The 22,495-nt window shown below is 41.4% G+C and overlaps 1 protein-coding gene across 4 annotated transcripts in view; it reads right to left on the reverse strand.

Annotated features, from left to right (window-relative positions):
* LOC138763735 (guanine nucleotide-binding protein G(I)/G(S)/G(O) subunit gamma-12-like) overlaps window positions 1–22,495 on the reverse strand; it is a 104,509-nt gene that overhangs the window by 28,355 nt on the left and 53,659 nt on the right. The window contains exon 3 of one of the 4 annotated variants that reach the window (XM_069938413.1): window positions 10,569–10,604. The exons of 2 other annotated variants lie outside the window; for them this stretch is intronic. The gene's annotated coding sequence lies outside the window, so the exon portion shown is untranslated. Of the gene's footprint in view, window positions 1–10,568; window positions 10,605–16,749; window positions 16,940–22,495 lie in introns of all 4 variants that reach the window. One more of the 4 variants, XM_069938412.1, reaches the window with a different exon arrangement.

Here is a 22,495-nt window from a genome sequence, read left to right on the forward strand (position 1 = left end):
CGGACGAAGATTTATGGAGGGGGTAAAAAGTCCACGTCAGCTGCAGGCTCGTTTGTGGCTGACAAGTCCGATGCGGGACAGGCAGACACGATTGCAGCGGTTACAAGGGAAAATTGGTTGGTTGGGGTTGGGTGTTGGGTTTTTCCTCCTTTGCCTTTTGTCAGTGAGGTGGGCTCTGCGGTCTTCTTCAAAGGAGGTTGCTGCCCGCCAAACTGTGAGGCGCCAAGATGCACGGTTTGAGGCGTTATCAGCCCACTGGCGGTGGTCAATGTGGCAGGCACCAAGAGATTTCTTTAGGCAGTCCTTGTACCTTTTCTTTGGTGCACCTCTGTCAAGGTGGCCAGTGGAGAGCTCGCCATATAATACGATCTTGGGAAGGCGATGGTCCTCCATTCTGGAGACGTGACCCATCCAGCGCAGCTGGATCTTCATAAGCGTGGACTCGATGCTGTCGACCTCTGCCATCTCGAGTACTTCGACGTTAGGGGTGTAAGCGCTCCAATGGATGTTGAGGATGGAGCGGAGACAACGCTGGTGGAAGCGTTCTAGGAGCCGTAGGTGGTGCCGGTAGAGGACCCATGATTCGGAGCCGAACAGGAGTGTGGGTATGACAACGGCTCTGTATACGCTTATCTTTGTGAGGTTTTTCAGTTGGTTGTTTTTCCAGACTCTTTTGTGTAGTCTTCCAAAGGCGCTATTTGCCTTGGCGAGTCTGTTGTCTATCTCATTGTCGATCCTTGCATCTGATGAAATGGTGCAGCCGAGATAGGTAAACTGGTTGACCGTTTTGAGTTTTGTGTGCCCGATGGAGATGTGGGGGGGCTGGTAGTCATGGTGGGGAGCTGGCTGATGGAGGACCTCAGTTTTCTTCAGGCTGACTTCCAGGCCAAACATTTTGGCAGTTTCCGCAAAGCAGGACGTCAAGCGCTGAAGAGCTGGCTCTGAATGGGCAACTAAAGCGGCATCATCTGCAAAGAGTAGTTCACGGACAAGTTTCTCTTGTGTCTTGGTGTGAGCTTGCAGGCGCCTCAGATTGAAGAGACTGCCATCCGTGCGGTACCGGATGTAAACAGCGTCTTCATTGTTGGGGTCTTTCATGGCTTGGTTCAGCATCATGCTGAAGAAGATTGAAAAGAGGGTTGGTGCCAGAACACAGCCTTGCTTCACGCCATTGTTAATGGAGAAGGGTTCAGAGAGCTCATTGCTGTATCTGACCCGACCTTGTTGGTTTTCGTGCAGTTGGATAATCATGTTGAGGAACTTTGGGGGACATCCGATGCGCTCTAGTATTTGCCAAAGCCCTTTCCTGCTCACGGTGTCGAAGGCTTTGGTGAGGTCAACAAAGGTGATGTAGAGTCCTTTGTTTTGTTCTCTGCACTTTTCTTGGAGCTGTCTGAGGGCAAAGACCATGTCAGTGGTTCCTCTGTTTGCGCGAAAGCCGCACTGTGATTCTGGGAGAATATTCTCGGCGACACTAGGTATTATTCTATTTAGTAGAATCCTAGCGAAGATTTTGCCTGCAATGGAGAGAAACGTGATTCCCCTGTAGTTTGAGCAGTCTGATTTCTCGCCTTTGTTTTTGTACAGGGTGATGATGGTGGCATCACGAAGATCCTGAGGCAGTTTACCTTGGTCCCAACAAAGCTTGAAAAACTCATGCAGTTTGGCATGCAGAGTTTTGCCGCCAGCCTTCCAGACCTCTGGGGGGATTCCATCCATACCTGCTGCTTTGCCACTTTTCAGTTGTTCGATTGCCTTATATGTCTCATCCTGGGTGAGGGCCTCATCCAGCTCTAGCCTTAGGGGCTGTTGAGGGAGCTGGAGCAGGGCGGAATCTTGGACTGAGCGGTTGGCACTGAAAAGAGATTGGAAGTGTTCTGACCATTGGTTGAGGATGGAGATCTTGTCGCTGAGGAGGACTTTGCCGTCTGAGCTGCGCAGCGGGCTTTGGACTTGGGGTGAGGGGCCGTACACAGCCTTTAGAGCCTCGCAGAAACCCCTGAAGTCACCAGTGTCCGCGCTGAGCTGTGTTCGTTTGGCGAGGCTAGTCCACCACTCATTTTGGATCTCCCGGAGTTTGCGCTGAAGATGGCTGCATGCGCGACGGAAGGCTTGTTTCTTCTCTGGACAGGACGGCTTTGTAAGGTGAGCCTGGTGGGCAGCTCGCTTCTTTGCCAGCAGCTCCTGGATTTCCTGGCTGTTTTCGTCAAACCAGTCCTTGTTTTTCCTGGAGGGCGAAGCCCAGTACCTCTTCAGTGGATTGCAGTATGGTAGTTTTCAACTGATCCCAGAGGGTTTCAGGAGACGGGTCCGTGAGGCGGGTTGCAACGTCGAGCTTTGCTTTGAGGTTTGCCTGGAAGTTTCCTCTCGCTTCGCAATGTAACAGTATACTAAACATGGACTGGCTGCATGCACTATTGCATGTAAATGTTTTGTATTAAGATTACTGTGAATATTTATTATCTATCTTATATATTGTTTAAATCTCTTTTAGCTTTATTCCATTAGTTTTTATTTATAAGTTTCTGTTTGGCTGCAGAAAGTAAGAATTTCAGGCATCTGATACATATCCATTTATTACTACCTTTGCTAATGGTCCATTATATAATGCTCTAATCCAGTTAATAAATTTTTCTGGTAGTTTAAATTTCTGTAACACTTTAAACAAATAATTCCACTCTACCCTGTCAAAAGCTTTCTCTGCGTCTAATGTGACAGCTACCGTTGGCGTTTTATTTATTTGTGCTGCATGAATTAAATTGATAAGTTTACAAACATTATCAGCTGCTCGTCTTTTTTTTTAAACAAATCCACTTTGGTCTTGCCTTACTAGTTTCGGTACGCAGTCATTCAGTCTGTTTGCTAGTAATTTTGCTATTAATTTATAATCTGTATTCAAAAATGATATTGGTCTGTATGATGTTGGCAATAGTGGATATTTTCCCTCTTTCGGAATTACTGTGATTATTGCTGTTTTACATGATTCTGCTAAGTTTTGGGTCTCTTCTACTTGATTCATTACTTCTAGGAGGAGAGGAATTAATAGATTTTTTAAAACTTTATAAAACTCTATAGGGAATCCATCTTCACCTGGTGTTTTATTGTTTGGTAGTTTCATTAATATATCTTGTATTTCTTCAGTCTTAAAAGGTTCTGTCAATTTATTTTGTTCTTCTAAAATCTTTTAAAATTTTCATTAATCTCCAATGAATTATATGTGATCTGCTTATTATCTTTTCTTGTCGCTAGAATGGTTCTTTTAGCTTGTTGTAAGTTGCCAGGCCATTATTTTGTGTGTTTTGTCTCCCAGTACATAATATTTTAATTTGTTTTCATTATAATTTTCTCTACTTTATATGTGTGTAGTTTTTCATATTTTAATTTTTTCTCTGCTAGTTCTCTCCTTTTCTCTGCATCTTTTCTTTCTGCTAATTCCTTTTCTATGATTGTTATCTCTTTTTCCAACTGTTCTACTTCTCGATTATATTCCTTTTTAATTTTTAGTTGTATAGCTAATTATTCGTCCTCTAATGAAGGCCTTCATTGCGTCCCATAAAATTAATTTATCTTTTACTGATTCCATATTTATCTCGAAGTATATTTTAATTTGCTGTTCAATATATTCTTTGAAATCTTGTATTTTTAACAGTGTAGGGTTTAGTCTCCATCTATAGGTCTTTGGTGGGACATCCTCTAATTCAACACAATCTATTGCTTTTCAAAACATATTTATGCATAAAATAATATAACCAGTAACAACATTAAAATTTACTAGTTTTAATGTTAATGGAATTAACAGGCGAGTGAAGAGAAAATGGGTCTTGGCATACCCAAGAAAATTAAAGGCAGATACAATCTTTTTACAAGAAACACTTCTTACCTAATTGGAGCACGCAAAATTAAAAAGATGGGTGGGGCAAGGAATATAGTCTTCATTTGGATCAAAAGCAAGAGGTGGAGTGATTTTAATTAATAAAAATATACCAATAATAATACAATCAAGCTGGAAGATTTGAAATAGCACACTGCAAAATTTATGCAGAATCATGGTCATTTATGAATATTTACACTCAAAATTATGAAGGAAGTCGTTAGGAAGGATTTTTTTTAAAAATCTCAGGGGGATATATATTGATTGGAGGAAATTTCCATTTTTGTTTAGATCCAATTGGACAAATCGGCAAGGGCAAAAGCAACTGTCATTTATGATGGATTTAAATTTAATTGATATATGGAGTCTATTTGCTCTATTCAAGGGTACATGATTCACATACAAGGATTGATTTATTTTTAATGTCTGCCCAGCAACAAAGTAGAGAAGTGAAAATGGGAATAGTTGGGAAGACTTTTCAGACCATTCACCATTAATGTTAACTATTACGATAATGGAAGAGCAAGAAAGTATGTGTAGATGGCACCTTAATGCTACATTATTAAAGAGCAAGGAGTTTTGTGAAGATGGGTTCCCTCCTGAGATCTATGGACAATTTAAAGATTTGTTGATACCTCTGCTGATGGATGCATTATAAAAATTGTTTTATAAAAATTTTCCATAACTTTTTCTTAAATGTATATTTATGAAGTAAAAAAAAGTAGCCTACAAAAGAAGATTAAACTCCTATTTGATTAATTGCAAATAGTTTTAAAGAGCAAGTTTATCTTCGCTGATGGGATGCAATCTGAATGTTTTGCATCAACAACCAATAAATAGAAATTTAGAGTTGAATGTGCTGTTATTACTGAGATACAAAGAAATCCTAGTGCAGTGAGAATTTCATTTTACTCTCCTGCCACAAAAATTACACCCAATCTACCTTACACAATGAAAATTCGTGAAGATAGAGAAAAGATGCCTGCAATCATACCAGAATAAAATATATTTGAAACAAATTCTACAAGGAAATTACTGGCAAAATAGATAGATGGACAAGAAGTGGGACAAAGTGCAATCGACAGATAATTAGAGGCTAGAGAATTAGAGTTGTAAAAATGCGAGAAGCTATCATTAAGAAATAGGGAGATATCTAGATAGAAATTGTTCCTTCAGACAGATTCTACAAGGATTCAGGAAAGGAAGATCACATTTTGGCATTGCCAATGCCACTTGCTGTCGGCTGCCTGCTTACTTAGTAAGAAGCTTGCTCCCTTCTTAGTAAGAGTTTTCATCTTTATTAGTATATCTTTAAGTATATTTATAAGGCTTTTCTGTAAAATTTAGGAGGGGGGGTTAATTACTAAAAATATTATTGTTCGTCACATTTGGCTGGCTCCATGGAGATGCAGCGACTGTTAAATGTTTTCAAAGAGTGTGACTGAAAATAAAGAAAATTTTTTTTTTAAGGTTCACATATTCATGCAAGTGAAGTTTGTTCAGCGAAAGCACAGTTTAGTGTTTTTGTCTTTTAAATTGTTTATTCTTAATGCAGATGTATTAGTTAGGCATTGTAAGAGTGAGTTGCAAGGAGCTGGAAAATGCACATATCCGGCATCTACCAATCACCATAGGTGCAGGATACTGTATTTTTTCTGGCTTTAGAGGCAGTTCACCAATTTGATTCCAGAGATGAAGGGGTTCGCAAACGAGGAGATATTGAATCGCCTGGTACTAGACTCACTGGAATTCAGAAGAATCAGGTCGAAGATAACTGGTTGGGTCTTGTTCAAGAATGAAATGGAGGGCTCAAACACTTGCCACTTATGGATGGAGACTGGATGTCCCTGGTGAAGATGAGCAGATTGGGACCAGGGAATTGGAAGTTAGCAAAATGGTGAAAGGTATGAGAGAAACAAACAAAATTATGAATGGGCTAGATAAGAGGCAGGTTGCCACTGGTAGGTGAGACAACAACTAGGGGGACATAGCTTCAAGATTCAGGGGAGGGGAATAGATTTGGATGGGGAACTAGTGTGCCCAGAGTGTGTTGAAGCTGTGGAATTCTCTACCCATGGAATCTGATGAGCGCTTCACTAAATATATTTGAAACAAAAATATTTTTGCATAGCAGAGGAATTATGGGTGTTGGGGAAAAGACAGGTAGGTGGAGCTTTCTGTCATCTCCTAATATATCCTAGATGATTAAATATCTAAGCACATTTGGAGATCTCCCCTTCTCATCCTCCAATTCTGCAGTACTCGCTTCCATTACTCACAATCCATAAACATGACTGCTCTCGTGAGCTGTTTTCACCTGCTCTTGGCCACTGAATTATTTTTCATACTTGGACTATATCCAGTCTCATCTTGTACAGTTACTTCTCATTTACTTCTTTACATCTGAGATATCTCTCATACCTTTCACCATTTTGCTAACTTCCAATTCCCTGGTCCCAATCTGCTCATCTTCATCAGGGACATCCAGTCTCCATCCATAAGTGGCAAGTGTTTGAGCCCTCCATTTCATTTTTGAACAAGACCCAACCAGTTATCTTCAATTAGCACTCTGATTGACTTGGCAGAGGTTGTCTTTGCCCTGAAAAACTTCTCCTTTGATTCCTCCCACTTTCTACAGAACCAATGGATGGTTACAGACACAAACACACCTTTCTTTTTGTTGACAGAGGAACACTTTGTTTCAAGCCTCATCCAACCTCTATACTTTTTCTGCTACATCAACGACTGCATTAATGCTGCCTCCAGCATTCCTTCAGAACTCATCATTTTCATCACAGTCACCAACTTCAAACCTTGCCCTTAAATTCCCATTGACCACCTCTGGCATTTTTATTCCTTTTCCAGACTTGCCACAAACATCTTCTATCATCCATCCTCCTTCGAGACCATCTCAACTATATCACCTCCCCCCCCAGCCTTGTGAAAGGATACCATCCTTTTTTCAATTTCTCCACCTCTGCCATAACTGTTCTGAAGAGGCCAAAATTTGTTTCAGTTTACTTCAGTGAATATTTATTTATAGTGGACTTGTCATACAGTCAATATTTTAGAGAAACCTGATATTTAAACATTTCACCCAATGTAAATCATGTTCATGTGGCTGCTAATCCATTAAACCAAAAGGAATGTGCTGAGTCTTGTACAGTTCTGGAGTAACTGCTTTACTAGTTTGAAACCAGTGTGCTTAAAGAGGCCTACCTGGTCCCAGAATCCTTAGCGTCCCAACGGGACTTCTGGGTTGCGGCTTTGCCCTGCGCTGAGCATCTCCGTAGATACCACTGGCTGCGAACTTACCGCAGCCGCTGATGCTGGTTTCTTGTTGTGCGGGTGAGCTGCTACATGACGCCTTCTTCCCCCCCCCCCCACCCCCCAACCCCCCCCACCCCTACACCAGAACCGCAAAGGCAGGTGTGGGAACCGTAACCTCTGCACTGTCCGTTTTGCATGGTCAGCCTCATCTCCTAGCAGATGGTGAAATGACTGGTTGTTCAATGTCCAGGTATGAGACAATGGTAAATGTCTCCTTCCTACCCTCAATGTCCACAACACAGATTGTCCCATTGTGTCGCGCTACCCTGAAGGGTTCTTCATATGGCCTTTGCAGGGGTGGTCTGTCTGCTCCTCTGAGAATGAACAAGTACCCACTCTGCTGCAGGTTGTCGGGTACAAAGGAGGGTGTTGCTACGTGATAGGATAATGGAACTGGAGCCTGTGTCCCTCGTCTCCCCCGGAGCTTGGTCAGCACCTCTGGCAGTGGGTCTCCTTGGCCACAGGGTGCAGGTATGAACTCGCCAGGCAGTGTGAGTGGTGGTCTGTAAACTAACTCAGCCAATGGCACTGATAGGTCTTCTTTGGGTACTGTGTGGATCCCCAGCAGCGCCCACGAGAGCTTGTCTACCCAGCCTGGTACTCAGATTCATGCTATCAGGGCCGATTTTAGGTGCCTGTGGAAATGCTCTACAGTTGGAGGTGGTATGCATGGGTTCCCGGGAGCTGCACCATCACAGACCACAGGGTTGAGGTGAATTGCATGCCTCTTTCTGAAATTATGTGGGAGGGGAGGCAAAACCTCGCCAACCAGGTTGTGATCAGGGTCCTGGCACATGTCTCTGTTGTCGTGCCACTGATTGGAACAGCTTAAGGCCACCTCATGAATCTGTCCACCACTGTAAATAGGTACCTCACCTCTCTTGAAACAGGTAGTGGGACAACGATGTCCACATGTTCAAACCTCCTGTGCGCTGACTGGAAGGGTTGCAGCAGTGCCGTCACATGTCTCTGGACATTGGAGGATTGGCAGTGTATGCACATCCTGACCCAGTGTCTGACCTGTTTGCATAGGTCATGCCACAGAAACCGCTCCACAATTAGCTGGGTGGTCACCTGGATGGAAAGGTGGGCCAACCCATGAAAGGCATTGAACACTCAGCACCTCCAGGCAGCCAGAACAATGGGCCGAAGTTACCCAATGGAGGTGCCACAGAGGAGTTTGTGACCTCTGGGCCTGAGGGGTATGTCTTCGAGGCGGATGCCAGTGTGTGCAGTTTGGTATGCAGTATTTCTCTGTGCTCCTATTGTGCTTTTGCTAGTTCTGCATAATCCACTCCTGAAGCCAGGGCTTGCACCAACTGGATGGATGTTCTTGACAGCTTTGTTCATCCCCAAGACATGTTTGATCGTGGTGGTGAATTTGGACACGTAGGACAGGCGGCGCTTTTGGCGAGCTGACCAAGGATCAGGCACTTTGGCAAACACGAAGGTAAGAAGCTTGTGATCTGTGAAGATTGTGACCTCTCTCCCTTCTAGAAAATACCTGAAGTGCCGAAAGACCAGGTACAGGGCTAGTAGCTCTCTGTCAAATAGTGCTGTACTTGACTTCCGGGGGCCGCAGGTTTAGCTGATGGGGTGAGCGGCCACTTTTTGCGGGTCGAAGAAATCCTCGTTTGCTAGTAGGAGGCGGATGTTCTGCAAATCTGCTCTAAAAAGAGCTGTTCAAAGAGTAGACATGGTTTATGGTCATCTGCTAGTGCCAGCATGTCACTCATTAGGGCTGACGCACCCAGTTGCCTAGGCCGTCCATCCATAGCAACCGTGCAGCCCAATAACAGGAACTTGAGAGCCTCATACCTGCCAGTCTCCAGAGGGTTTGCAGAAGGTCCATTACGCAGCCTGCCATTTCCTGGTCTAGCACAGCCACCACATAGTAATATTGAGTCTCATCTGAGACAGGGCCTCTGCCTGATGGAACCAGACGAGGGGCTAAGCAATCCAGAAAGTCAGTAGTTTCAGCGAAACTGCATTTTTAAAAATGGAGTAGTTTGCCTTATCCATGCTGCTGGAGTTGTTTGCATTGGGTCCAAATGCCATTGAACCATCAAGGTCACCAATGTGACTGCAAGCCAGTAAACCGAAAGGAACATGCTGAGCTTTGCAGAGTTCTGGAGTAACTCTTTACTGGTTTGAAACCACAGGCTTAAAGAGGCTGCTCAGTCCCAGAGTCCTTAGCACCATAGCAGGGCGGAAGTGAGACAACTTCTGGGCCACACCTTTGCCCCAAGCTGAGCGTCTCCACGGATGACGCTGGTTGTGGACTTACCCGCGGCTGCTGGCGCTGGTTCGCTTGCCATGCGGGTGAGCCAGTACATTCAAAATAATTTTAATTGTTAGCTTTCAAAACTGAAAAGTGGAGGAAACAGGTTAGAAATGGAAATAGAAGTGGAAAAATGGACCAAGTACCAAAGAAAAGGTCAACTTGATTATAATTTTCAAGTAGAAAGAATTAACAGTGAAAAAAATTGTCATCTTTGCAGCCATCCATGGTAATAAAGCAACTTTTAATAGCCAAGACTTTCCTTCCTTCTCTTGTTAAAATAGTTATCTACACATACATTGCATAATGTGAAGACTTTTGCACACATTCCATAACCCCCACTCCACCAAAAATTAAAAGATTTCCAAGAATACTGCTAAGTACTCTATTGAGAACAACTTGTGCTACAACTATGGCCAGGTTCCAACTATGAAGTTAATAATTTAGGCTATGATTGGAATCTCAGCTTGTGGAGAAAAGGGCATAAAGGCATGGAGGTTCTGAATGACTTTGACATGGCTCAAAGGAAAACAACTGCTGAAATGTACCAATATTGTCAAGTGGACAAAAGAATTAAAAGTTTGATATCTGATACATAATGCAGTTTTTGCATATATACATCATCTATTTATATACTTTCCACAAATACATCTCCCTTGATTCTAATTTAAATAACTCATTTTGACAAACATGAAAATTAATAATTAGAAATAAAATAAAATCTGAAAAATGTTGCAAGTATAAACTCATGGGTGAAATGAACATATTCTGTACAACTGGTCTACAATATATACCTTAAACATCAAGAGACAAGCAGTCATACACTTTTCAAAACAAGAGTGACAATCATTAATGGAGGCTGCTTCCGCAATCACACTATACATGTGTCCATTAATTCAGCTGTGCAACAATGCAGAGATGAGCAATTCTCAGAAACTAGTAAACCCACTCTTCAATGGAAAAATTGTCTGCATAGCAATTGAATTATGTTGAAGTTTAGTATTAATCCCATTTCTTTCCTCTGGAGTTTTTAAAAAAGCAACAAGAATTCGTATGAGAGGCATAGATAAAGGAAACAACCAGCACCTTTTTCCTAGGACAGTAGCAAACACCAGAGGACATCTGTAAAAAATGAAGGGAGGAAAGTTTAGGGGAGACATTAGGGTAAATTTTATTTTTAAACAGAGTTTTGGGTACCTGGAATGCACTGCCAGGGGTGGTGGAGGCTAGAATAATAGGTGCATTTAAGAGACTCTTAAATGCAAAAACAAAGGCGAGAAATCAGACTGCTCAAACTACAGGGGAATCACGTTGCTCTCCATTGCAGGCAAAATCTTCGCTAGGATTCTACTAAATAGAATAATACCTAGTGTCGCTGAGAATATTCTCCCAGAATCACAGTGCGGCTTTCGCGCAAACAGAGGAACCACTGACATGGTCTTTGCCCTCAGACAGCTCCAAGAAAAGTGCAGAGAACAAAACAAAGGACTCTACATCACCTTTGTTGACCTCACCAAAGCCTTCGACACCGTGAGCAGGAAAGGGCTTTGGCAAATACTAGAGCGCATCGGATGTCCCCCAAAGTTCCTCAACATGATTATCCAACTGCACGAAAACCAACAAGGTCGGGTCAGATACAGCAATGAGCTCTCTGAACCCTTCTCCATTAACAATGGCGTGAAGCAAGGCTGTGTTCTCGCACCAACCCTCTTTTCAATCTTCTTCAGCATGATGCTGAACCAAGCCATGAAAGACCCCAACAATGAAGACGCTGTTTACATCCGGTACCGCACGGATGGCAGTCTCTTCAATCTGAGGCGCCTGCAAGCTCACACCAAGACACAAGAGAAACTTGTCCGTGAACTACTCTTTGCAGATGATGCCGCTTTAGTTGCCCATTCAGAGCCAGCTCTTCAGCGCTTGACGTCCTGCTTTGCGGAAACTGCCAAAATGTTTGGCCTGGAAGTCAGCCTGAAGAAAACTGAGGTCCTCCATCAGCCAGCTCCCCACCATGACTACCAGCCCCCCCACATCTCCATCGGGCACACAAAACTCAAAACGGTCAACCAGTTTACCTATCTCGGCTGCACCATTTCATCAGATGCAAGGATCGACAATGAGATAGACAACAGACTCGCCAAGGCAAATAGCGCCTTTGGAAGACTACACAAAAGAGTCTGGAAAAACAACCAACTGAAAAACCTCACAAAGATAAGCGTATACAGAGCCGTTGTCATACCCACACTCCTGTTCGGCTCCGAATCATGGGTCCTCTACCGGCACCACCTACGGCTCCTAGAACGCTTCCACCAGCGTTGTCTCCGCTCCATCCTCAACATCCATTGGAGCGCTCACACCCCTAACGTCGAGGTACTCGAGATGGCAGAGGTCGACAGCATCGAGTCCACGCTGCTGAAGATCCAGCTGCGCTGGATGGGTCACGTCTCCAGAATGGAGGACCATCGCCTTCCCAAGATCGTATTATATGGCGAGCTCTCCACTGGCCACCGTGACAGAGGTGCACCAAAGAAAAGGTACAAGGACTGCCTAAAGAAATCTCTTGGTGCCTGCCACATTGACCACCGCCAGTGGGCTGATAACGCCTCAAACCGTGCATCTTGGCGCCTCACAGTTTGGCGGGCAGCAGCCTCCTTTGAAGAAGACCGCAGAGCCCACCTCACTGACAAAAGGCAAAGGAGGAAAAACCCAACACCCAACCCCAACCAACCAATTTTCCCTTGCAACCGCTGCAATCGTGTCTGCCTGTCCCGCATCGGACTGGTCAGCCACAAACGAGCCTGCAGCTGACGTGGACTTTTTACCCCCTCCATAAATCTTCGTCCGCGAAGCCAAGCCAAAGAAGAAGAAGAAGGCACATGGATGAAAGAATACTAAAACGTTATGAGGTTGAGAGTGTTTAGTGTTTTTTTGGGTAGGTCTATACAGGTCTGTGCTGTAATATTTTAATTTGCCCTTCTGACACACCTTTTCTATTTGGTGTTGTCCACATCCCGGCTACTGCTTGGAGCTCTGCATACAAGTATCAACAGCATCTTAACTCATCCCACAATGATTCTATAACTTCTGATCCTATGTCACCTTTTTCTAATGATTTAATGCTGTTCCTTACCAATAGTCACTCCTCTGCTTACCTGTTAATCCTTTCGATACACTGTGTATCCTTGGACATTAAGCTTCAAATGATACTCATCCTTTAGCCACGACTGAGATGGCCACAACATCATACCTGCCAATGCGTACCTGTACTACAAGGTCATCCTCTTTATTTCTTGTGGTGCATGCTTTAAATAGAAAACATTTAGCCCTTTATTTGTTCCATTTGACTGTGTCCTTGTTGCATTACAACTCATTCCACTGCATGTAATTTTTCCCTATCTGCCTGTTCTTCCACACAAACTCCCCATCAGCTATCCCCACTTGTGCACCGACTGTCTCTTCACTTTGTTCTCACCTCCTTGCAAATCTAGTTTAATCACCCCCTGTCACAACAGCATTAGCAAATCTCCTTGCCAGGACCTACTTGTAACGATCACCCCTTCCCCAGAAAAGGCTCCAATGACCCAAGAACTTGAAACCTTGACCCCTGTACTATTTCTTCAACCACACATTTATCTGCACGATCTTCCTTTTTTGTCTTTCTTAGCTCATGGCTCCAAAATAATCCAGATATTACCACCTTGGAGGTCCTGCTCTTTCCAAACTCCTTAAACTTACTTTGCAGGACCTCTATCCCATTCCTGCCCATGCACAATGACCTTGGCTGTTCACCACCCCCTCCCTCTTAAGAATATTCTGCACCCACACAGACATCCTGGACCCAAGCACCTGAGAGGCAAAACACTATCCTGGAGTATCTTTTGCAGCTGAAAAATTTCTTATCTGTTCTCCAAGTTATCAAGTCCCCCAAGACCATCGCGCCACCTGATTTCACTCTTCCTTTCTGAGGCTCAGAGCTATTGGTCTGGCTCCTATTTTGCCCAAATACGTCATTCCTCTCACCAGTATGTGGCCATTTCCCTCAGCAATTGCTGAGGGAAATGGCTCCAGGAGTACCCTGCACTGCCTGTTCCATTTCCCTCTCTTGACTATCACGTGGCTGCCTTCAACCTGCCACCTAGATGTGATTGCATCCCTATAACTCCGGTCTAGGTCACCTCCTCCCCATCCACGCATCCCACATGTTCCAGAGTTCATCCTACTCCAGCTCCAATTCCCCTACACAGTAAGGAGCTACAGTTAGACACACTTCTCACAGATGAAGTCATCAGGGATACTGTCAGTTTTCCCCGACTATCCATATTCTGCAAGAGGAGCATGTCTCTGCCCTGGCTGCCATTCCTAAATAGTTACTAAAACTTGCCCTTACCTTGCCTTTGGTCACCGAAGGCTCTCGATCAAAGCCTCAAATTCCCACTCCCACACTGGGCCACTCCACTTTGTGCCTGCATCACTTTTATCTGTTCTTACCAATTAATCATAATTTGATTTGTCCCCTAAAGCACCTAGCCCCACGAACAATCATTTTTAATCTCTTCTCCCGAACCTGTGGGGAACTCTCTCTCAGCATAAATTGATTGGCCTGCAAAAGGGTAAAGTGTCATTTTGCTCCAGTTCCAAAAGCACAGTATTACTTGCATTCTGAACAAAAATCAGTGCAATTAAATCTGACACATCGTTGTTTTAGCACATGTTTCTTGAGTGCAAATGAAATTTATGAATTGAATCTTCTTCAAATTGGCAGATTGGTGGTAAAGTAGCACTTCCACTTTCCAAATTGAATCTGCCCCTAATCTGCACCAGGTTTTCCACCCACAACTCTTGTTTGTTACGTAACAACAACCTGTATTTATAAAACACCTTAAAGATAACAAAGTTTCCCAAAATGCTAAGTTGACCGTAAGCAGGCATAAATTTCCAAACATCAAGACCTGGTCAATGGTACAAAATTTTAGCACCATCAAATGGGAGAGGCAGAAGTCCAGCAAAGGAATTCCAAAGCTAAGGTTATTGAGTTGGCTGAAAGCACAGGAGTAACAGCAGGTAAAAGAAAATAAGAGTCTGCACATCGATGAAGAATTGTTTAAAGGCCATGGAGACAGAAAAGTGAAATGGCTTTGAAAATCTGAACACAAAAGGTAGATTGATGCATTGATAGACATTATAGCAAGGTAAGTGAAGTGATGGGTAAACAGCTTTTGGCATAGAAATTCAAAAAAGAAACTTTTCAATAAGGTCAAGTTGACAGGTGGAAACTTGAAGGCAGACCAGAGATGGACTAGCAAAGACTGGAGGTTGGCAATGAATGGATTAGCATTTGAGAAATTGGAAAACTAAAATGGACATACAAGATTACCAAAGATGGATGGGGCAATTTTTGTAATAGGATTATCTCAGTTCAAGGTCACATACAATGGTGAAATTGTTAACAGACTGGTTTCCTGGTCAAGAATGAGTTGATCCAGGGATACCTGGAGTATTGTACATAGACTGGTCACTCAGTTATGGGCAAGATATCATTAAGTTGGAAAATGTGCTCAAAAATTTACGAGACTGTTGCCAGAATTGGGGGGCTTGAAGTATAAGGAGACATTGGGTTGACTGAGAAATATGTCCCACAGTGTGGGAAGTTAAAGGCAACCATATAGGTTCAGAGACAAGGTAGTCAGTCTTTTTCCTAGGTTAGGAGAATCTAAAACCAGAAGCCATAGATTTAACATGACAGAAATATTTATAAGGGATCTGAGGGGCACTTCTTTACACTAAGTATTGTCATGTGGAAAAACATAGGCATACTGAACAGAGGAATGGTAGAACCATAGACACTTGTAAAGTTTAAGACATTTAGATAAATAGGAAATGTTCAAAGGAATATCGGCCAAACAGAGCCAACTTGGACTGTCTTGATCAGCATGGACAGCCCAATTGGGTTGAAGGGGCATGCTTCCATTAAAATTGTGTAATGCAGAGTCTGCACCCAAGATGGCGGCGCCTGTGCTAGCAGAGACCGTGAGGGGGTTGCAGGCTCCAGGGGAGCAGCAGACCAGGGCAGGGTACAATAAACAGGGAGAAACACCCCTCATTGAGGAAAAGCAGCAAAGGAGATGACTCTACAGGATGTTAACCACGGTAGTCGACCAGTGAGGGGGACAGCAGCTGAAGGACCCACAAAGGCTGTGGGTTGGTGGTGACTTGCAGACAAAGGACCCATGCAACCTATGGACTGTTGGAGACTGCTCATGGGTACCAGGTATTGGAATAGGGATTAGAGATGATGCTGAGGGCCAGAAGGGTTTCTGAAGGGCCTCGGGCACTGAAAGCTTCCAGATTGTATTGACAATTTCGTTATGGAGCTTGGGTTGCCAACGGATAGAACAGGGAAGTGGGTGGTTGCAAAGGCTGTGGGAATGCTTGGAGTCGAATCCACGAACATTCAGTGTCTCTGAAGGGACTCTCTTTTGCTTTTCTTTCTCTTACTGTAAGTGGCACTGGGCAATACTAATGGCAACTCTTTGCCTTATGGCAGACTAAAGGAAATTTCATGTTATATTAGGTTTTCAGCTTTATTACATGACAAAAAGATTCTTGAAAAGTCTATGACTAAATACAGTATAAATAAATAGCCTTGGTCTTAACTAAATGGAGGAAATTTCAGCTTTTACAGAACTGAATATTATGGCAGAATTGTTGAGGGCATGATAATGTTCATGAAATGTCCTTCACAAATGTACAAGGGGACAGGCATATGCAAATTATTAAATAAATTGTTGAATTCAACTGAACATAAAAACAAAGGAAATAGTAGGAGGAGTGGGCCACCTAGGATTCAATAAGATCATGGTTGATCTGACTGTGGATTCAGCTCCACCTACCAGCCTTTTCCCCATAAACATTAATTCCCCTAATTTGCAAAACTATATCCAACTCTTTCTTGTCTTAAATACAATGAATGAGGCAGCCACTACTGCTTCCTTGGGCAGAGAGTACCTCCAATTCACTGCTGTCTGGGAAAAGCAGTTCCTTCTCATCTCCATCCCAAATCTTGATATTATGTCCCCAAGTTCTGATCTTACTTTTCTACTTCTATTTTATTGGTCCATTTCATAATTTTTAAATGGTTCGACAAGATACCCTCTCATTCTTCTGAATTCCACCATGTAAAGCCCCAGGCAGCTCAATGTCCCCCATTATGCTAACCCCTTGATCTCCAGAATCAAGTTCTGCATCGTTCAAAGCCAGTATTCCTTACCTCCCATAAAGATCCCAGAACTTCACACAATACCCCAGCTGCATCTTCACAACTGCCTTGTATAATTGCAGAAGAATCTTCCTACTCTCAAATTCAATCTCTCTAGCAAAGATGACCAACATTTCATTTGTCTTCTTTATTTCCTGTTGCACCTGCAAACCAACCTTTTGTAAATCACTCACAAGATCATCTGCAGGTAAAATTGAGAAATTTTAAGACATTCATTAGTGACATTTTAATTTTACAATTGCAAACAGGTTTGATCTTTTTATCTACTTGGCATATACCATATATTTCGGCGTATAAGTTGACCTTCAGAAGTTGATCCCCCATTTTCATCCTCAATTTCATGGTTTTATCATATATCCGACATACAAGTCCACCCCCCAATTTTCTGCAAGGAACATGCTGGAGACTGGTGTCTGGGCATCCCAGAAACAACCCAAACTTTGTTACAACAGCCCAATTGCCAAGTAACAAATCTGTAAATTAAGCAAGCAATTTAAAAACACAGTAAAAAAACCTTTCCTTCTGGCTGGGAAGATGCCAAATGGAGGTGGGTCCAAGTCTTCAGCATCGGCTCCAGCTGGAGTTGGCAATGGTGACTCCATTCTCAACATCGGGTGCAGTGCCATCTGCATCAAAGAAGTTACCTTGCTGCCCAAGTTTGCTCAGTGTAGGAACCACGGCTACATGTCAGCTCCAGGCCAGGAGCAGCACCCTCAGGGTCTATAATTGTAGAACATCTGGGTGGGTTATGGTGTAGGGAGGTGCTTCGGGTCATCTTATATGCTGAATCTACATCGAGTAGTTTTTTTTTTTAAGGTCGATTTTTAAGTGCTTTTTGAGAGTTTCAAGATTCGACTTCTACTGAAATATATGGTAATTTTTCAGCTTTGGTGTCTTGGTTGAGGAAAATAATTGATGATCAGCCTACCTCAATGTCTCAACACAATATTTGAAGCAAGAGAGAAGTTTTTCTCCACATCACATTCTTACTCTCTGGATTTAGAACTTTGATGTCTCGATTTTATTAAACAACTGATGTAGGTCTACGTTGGTTGCCAAGATTCTGTTCCTTCTACAACTTATACCAAAATCAATTGCAATAATGTGTGAGCTTTATTACTACCAATTGAGTTATATTTCAGAGACTGAAATTATGTTAATGATTTTAATAACTGAAAAAACCTAATTTTGATAAACACTAATCAAAACGAAAAGATTTAAGCTTAACCAAAAAAATGAAAATATTCAAGGTCTAAATAAGTAAATGCTCATCTCAATTTTGGACACATACAAAAAAAAAAATCACAAATGCAAAACAATAATCATCAGACAACCTGCTTTACTGTCATTGGTTAAGGAAAAAACTTTCCAGAAAAATTCTCACACTTATTCAAATTAATGTCATGGGATCTTTTCATTTCAAAAGAAGATGATGGTTTTAACATTGTTCCAAAAAAGCAACTCTGCCATTGCAGTAAACCCAGTACTGCACTCAAATTTCATTGTATATTGCAAGCTCCCAAATGAAACTATACAAAAAATTGACACTCAAGCTCCTTTCACATTTGCAAATGGTCCCAGGAACAGGAAATAACAGCAAATCGGCCTTTAAAGTGTCTAGTGTGAAAGGAAAATCAGCTCAACATCGGCATCAGATGATGTCATCTCACGCCGGGGACGGATTGCCTTGACCCCTAGTGTAATCAGGCAAGTGTGAAATGGGTAATTGCATTGTGGGATTGAAATGACCCAAGTTTTTGCACAAGTGCTGGAACATGAAGGAAGAAAAGATTAAAATGAAGGTATAAACTTTGCCATGGGAAATTCGCAGAGGAAGAGAGAGAAAAAAAAACAATAAAGAAGAGAATTTTTAAACAGTCGAGAAACCCCTTCATGAGTGCACCATGCATGCAGCCATGCATACAGCCCTTTCTCCTCCGTGTTCTGGGAGGGCAGGTCCGCCATCGTTTTTTCCCTCAGTATTTCTATATTATGCATGATAGCGCTACCAACTTTCCCACATTGTTTAAAACTTGCCCGTTATTGCTATTTATTGCTAGCACTTTCCCACAATCCCTTATAAAGATTTATGTAGGTTGGCAGGTCCACCATTGCTTCCCCCCCAACCCCCCCCCCCCCCCAGTATTTATAAATTGGATGCGTAAGTGCTACCAACTTTTCCACGCTGTTTAAATTGTACGTGATTGTGCTACCAAATTTCCCACGCCATATAAATTGTGCGCTATAGCTATAGCGCTTCAAACTTTCTCACATTCCTACCCAGGACTGAACAGCTGATTTAGTGGGACACAAGTGTGAAAGCAGCTTCAGAATCTGCTGATATAGGGAAACTATCTTAAAAATTAAACACAAACAGAATGAATAAACTTGTTTTAAAATGTGATAATGATAATACATTACTTGAGTGAGCACACAAATGCCCGTTGAAAGGCCACAACCTACCTTTGCATCAAAAGCAAGGACTCTTTCACTCTATTAGCATATTTGTATTTGACTAGATTATATAGTGATGTTAACAGTTGCAAAAGAATTTACAAGAATTTATGATGACGGGATTACACTTAAGAATATACAAAATGTAAACATATTAAATGCAAGCTTGTTTAAAAAGACCAAGTTAGGTGGACCTAAATAAGCAGTGGAAGCTTGATCAGATTATAGCAGTGGTTCTCAACCTTTTTCTTTCCACTCACATACCACTTTAAGTAATCCCTATCACTTCAGTTTTGGAGAAGCACAAAGCATAATGAGAGCAGTTTTATGTCCATTCCTTTGTGAGCAGCATTATCTTTGAATACTGATTTATTTAGTTGGGCCAGCAAATAATTAATTATGGTGTGGTCTGCATTTCCTGTTAATAATTGTATGTGAGTGGGATGGGAAGGTTGAGAATCACTGCTCTAGACCTATTGTTAGTGAAACATTATGCTCGAGAAAAATGGTAATTGGCCCATTTTCTTTGGAGTTCTGAAACCATGCACGTAATGAGTCAATTAGGTATGATTAAAACAGTGGTTTTCAAACTTTATCTTTCCATCCACATACCACCTTAAGCAATCCCTTACTCATCACAGAGAACCTATGGTATTGAGAATACTTAAAAGTGGTATGTGAATGGAAAGAGAAAGGTTGAGAACCACTGGATTATATCAACCAGCACAAACAGACCTTCAACCTTGTTGATCGGTTTCAAGAGGAACAGAACATTTTATTTAAGACTCCAAATTTCCACATTAGAATTATGCATTCTTCAAATCAACTTTCTTTGAAATGCCTCAATCATGCCCATCAATCTAATCTGGTTAATTTAAAACCCACTTCACCTAAAGTACACACCAACTTAAGCTTTTAAAGGAAATCACTCAAAAGGAAAAAGCATTTTCAAATACACATAAAATAAGCTGTGTAAGCTTAAACTCTGCAGACATTACCAGAATATCATGAAATAAACACAATTGAAGCTCAAGCCTACTTTACTCACAACCAATGGTCCTTGACCCATTGAAAGATGGTTTACTTCTTGGATCTACCTTTATTTACCCTGTTAATGGACACTCCCTTACTTAGCAAACTTGCATATTAATTCACAACTATGAAATCACCCCTCTCCCATACTTCCCTTCACAATTATAACAGGAAATGCAGACCACATCATAATTAATTATTTGCTGGCCCAACTAAATAAATCAGTATTTAAAGATAATGCTGCTCACAAAATGGACATAAAACTGCTCTCATTATGCTTTATGCTTCTCCAAAACGGAAATGATATTAATGGATTCTAAAGATTTATCATGCAATAAATTATAACCAAATATTTTCATATTGCTTTAAGGTCCACAGAAATACAAATTATAAATGCCTAAAGACCCCAGTGCAAGAAATTTGGAGAATCAATTCTCATGAAATATCACAAATAATCTGAAATTAACTCAATGTATTGGCAACTATTTTCCCTTTTAGTTCAAATTTCCAACATGCTATTCTGCATGCTAATGGTCCTCAGAAAACAGGTTCTTTTGTGCAATTTTTGATTTCATCACACATGCATCAGCAATTCACCAAGCATTGTAAATGCACACACAAAAAAAGGTGTCAACACAGAAAAATTAAAGAGAATGAATTCAAGATTCAAAATCTTAAAAATCAAATGAAGAAAGCACAAGCAGAAAATTTTAGTAGATGGAATAATATCAAGATTGTTGGACTTGAAAAAATTTCTGCAATGGTGGAAATCTTTGGGACAGGCTGCATTTCAATATGATTTGGAGCTAGAACGAGCCCAGAGGGCATTGAGACCTAAACCTCAGCCTGACCAAAGGTCCCATCCAATACTTGTTAGATTCCTTCGCTATGAAGTAAGAGAGAAGATATTGGAGCTGGCAGCAAAACAAGCTAAAGAAAGACAATAACCCTTGATTTAATAAGATTTTAAAAAATCCAAATATGTTTTGAGTTGTTCAAAAAGAAAAAGGAGTTTAATCTTGTTAAAGATGTATTATGGAAAAAAGGCAATGCCTTTGTTTTGAGATATCTAGCTGTTTTGAAAGTATTTGGCCCAGGAGGGAGGAATAGATCTTTTTACTGAGACTAATGAAGCAAAGGTATTGTCTGTTAAAAGATCATGCAGATGGTTGTAGACACTTGAATTCATTATATAACTGAGAGGTTTTGCAGTTACTGAAAATACATCGAGTTTCAAGAGAGTTTAAAAGGGGAGGAAGGTTATATTGTGCGTGACCTAATATACTGGATAAGATTAACGAATTAAAAGGTCTATAGATAAACTTATAATAAGGGATGGTATGATGTTTCAAGTGAGTTAGTGGGTTATGTGATGCTGACTACTACGCTACCATGGGCACTAATGTGACCAGTTTTGCATCCCGTACAGATCAGAGTGATAGAGTCGCTTTAACATTACGCGCCTCTGGGCCTTTTCCTTATCTTTCTTCTTCCTTTCTTTTTTTTTGGTTCTTAACCTGGACTGTTTATTGTATGGAGTTGGATGGGGAGATGCTGGAGGGATATAGGTTTTAATTTTGATGTCTAATGGCAGGGAAATTGTCATTTAGTATTAATATAAATGAAATTCAGAATCTGATAAAGAGAAAAAGGTTATTGAATTATATGAAAAAAAACTAAAGTGGATGTGGATTTTATACAAGAAAATAATTTAACAGAAATAGAACATATGAAACTAAAGAGAGATTGGGTAGGAGGGGTATTCTCTTCATTTAATTCTAAAGCTAGAGGAGCAGTGATATTAATAAATAAATGTTTACCAACTGAAATATTGGATGTATTGACTGATAAAGTGGGGAGGTATGTGATGATATATTGCAAAATATATTCTGAATATTGGACCTTGATTAATATATATACACTAAATGTAGATGATGGAAAATTTATACAAGATGTTTTTATGTAGTTAGCTAATGCAAAAGGGATAATAATTATGGGAGGAAACTTTAATTTTACCTTTGATTCCAAGTTGGATTGATCAGGAGGAATTATGGTTAAAAATAAGGTGACAAAGGATGTGAAAAATTTTATGAATGAAATGAAACTTGTTGAAGATGCATCCTGATATTAGAGATTATTTATTTTATTCATAGACATAAGACATGTTCCCATATAGATGTTTTCAATAGCCTCTCAACTCCAGACAAGAGTTCGTAGTATTGGATATCAAGCGAAGATATTGTCTGACCAT

This window comes from Narcine bancroftii, chromosome 5 (assembly GCF_036971445.1).
Source record: "Narcine bancroftii isolate sNarBan1 chromosome 5, sNarBan1.hap1, whole genome shotgun sequence".
Classification (NCBI taxonomy): domain Eukaryota; kingdom Metazoa; phylum Chordata; class Chondrichthyes; order Torpediniformes; family Narcinidae; genus Narcine; species Narcine bancroftii.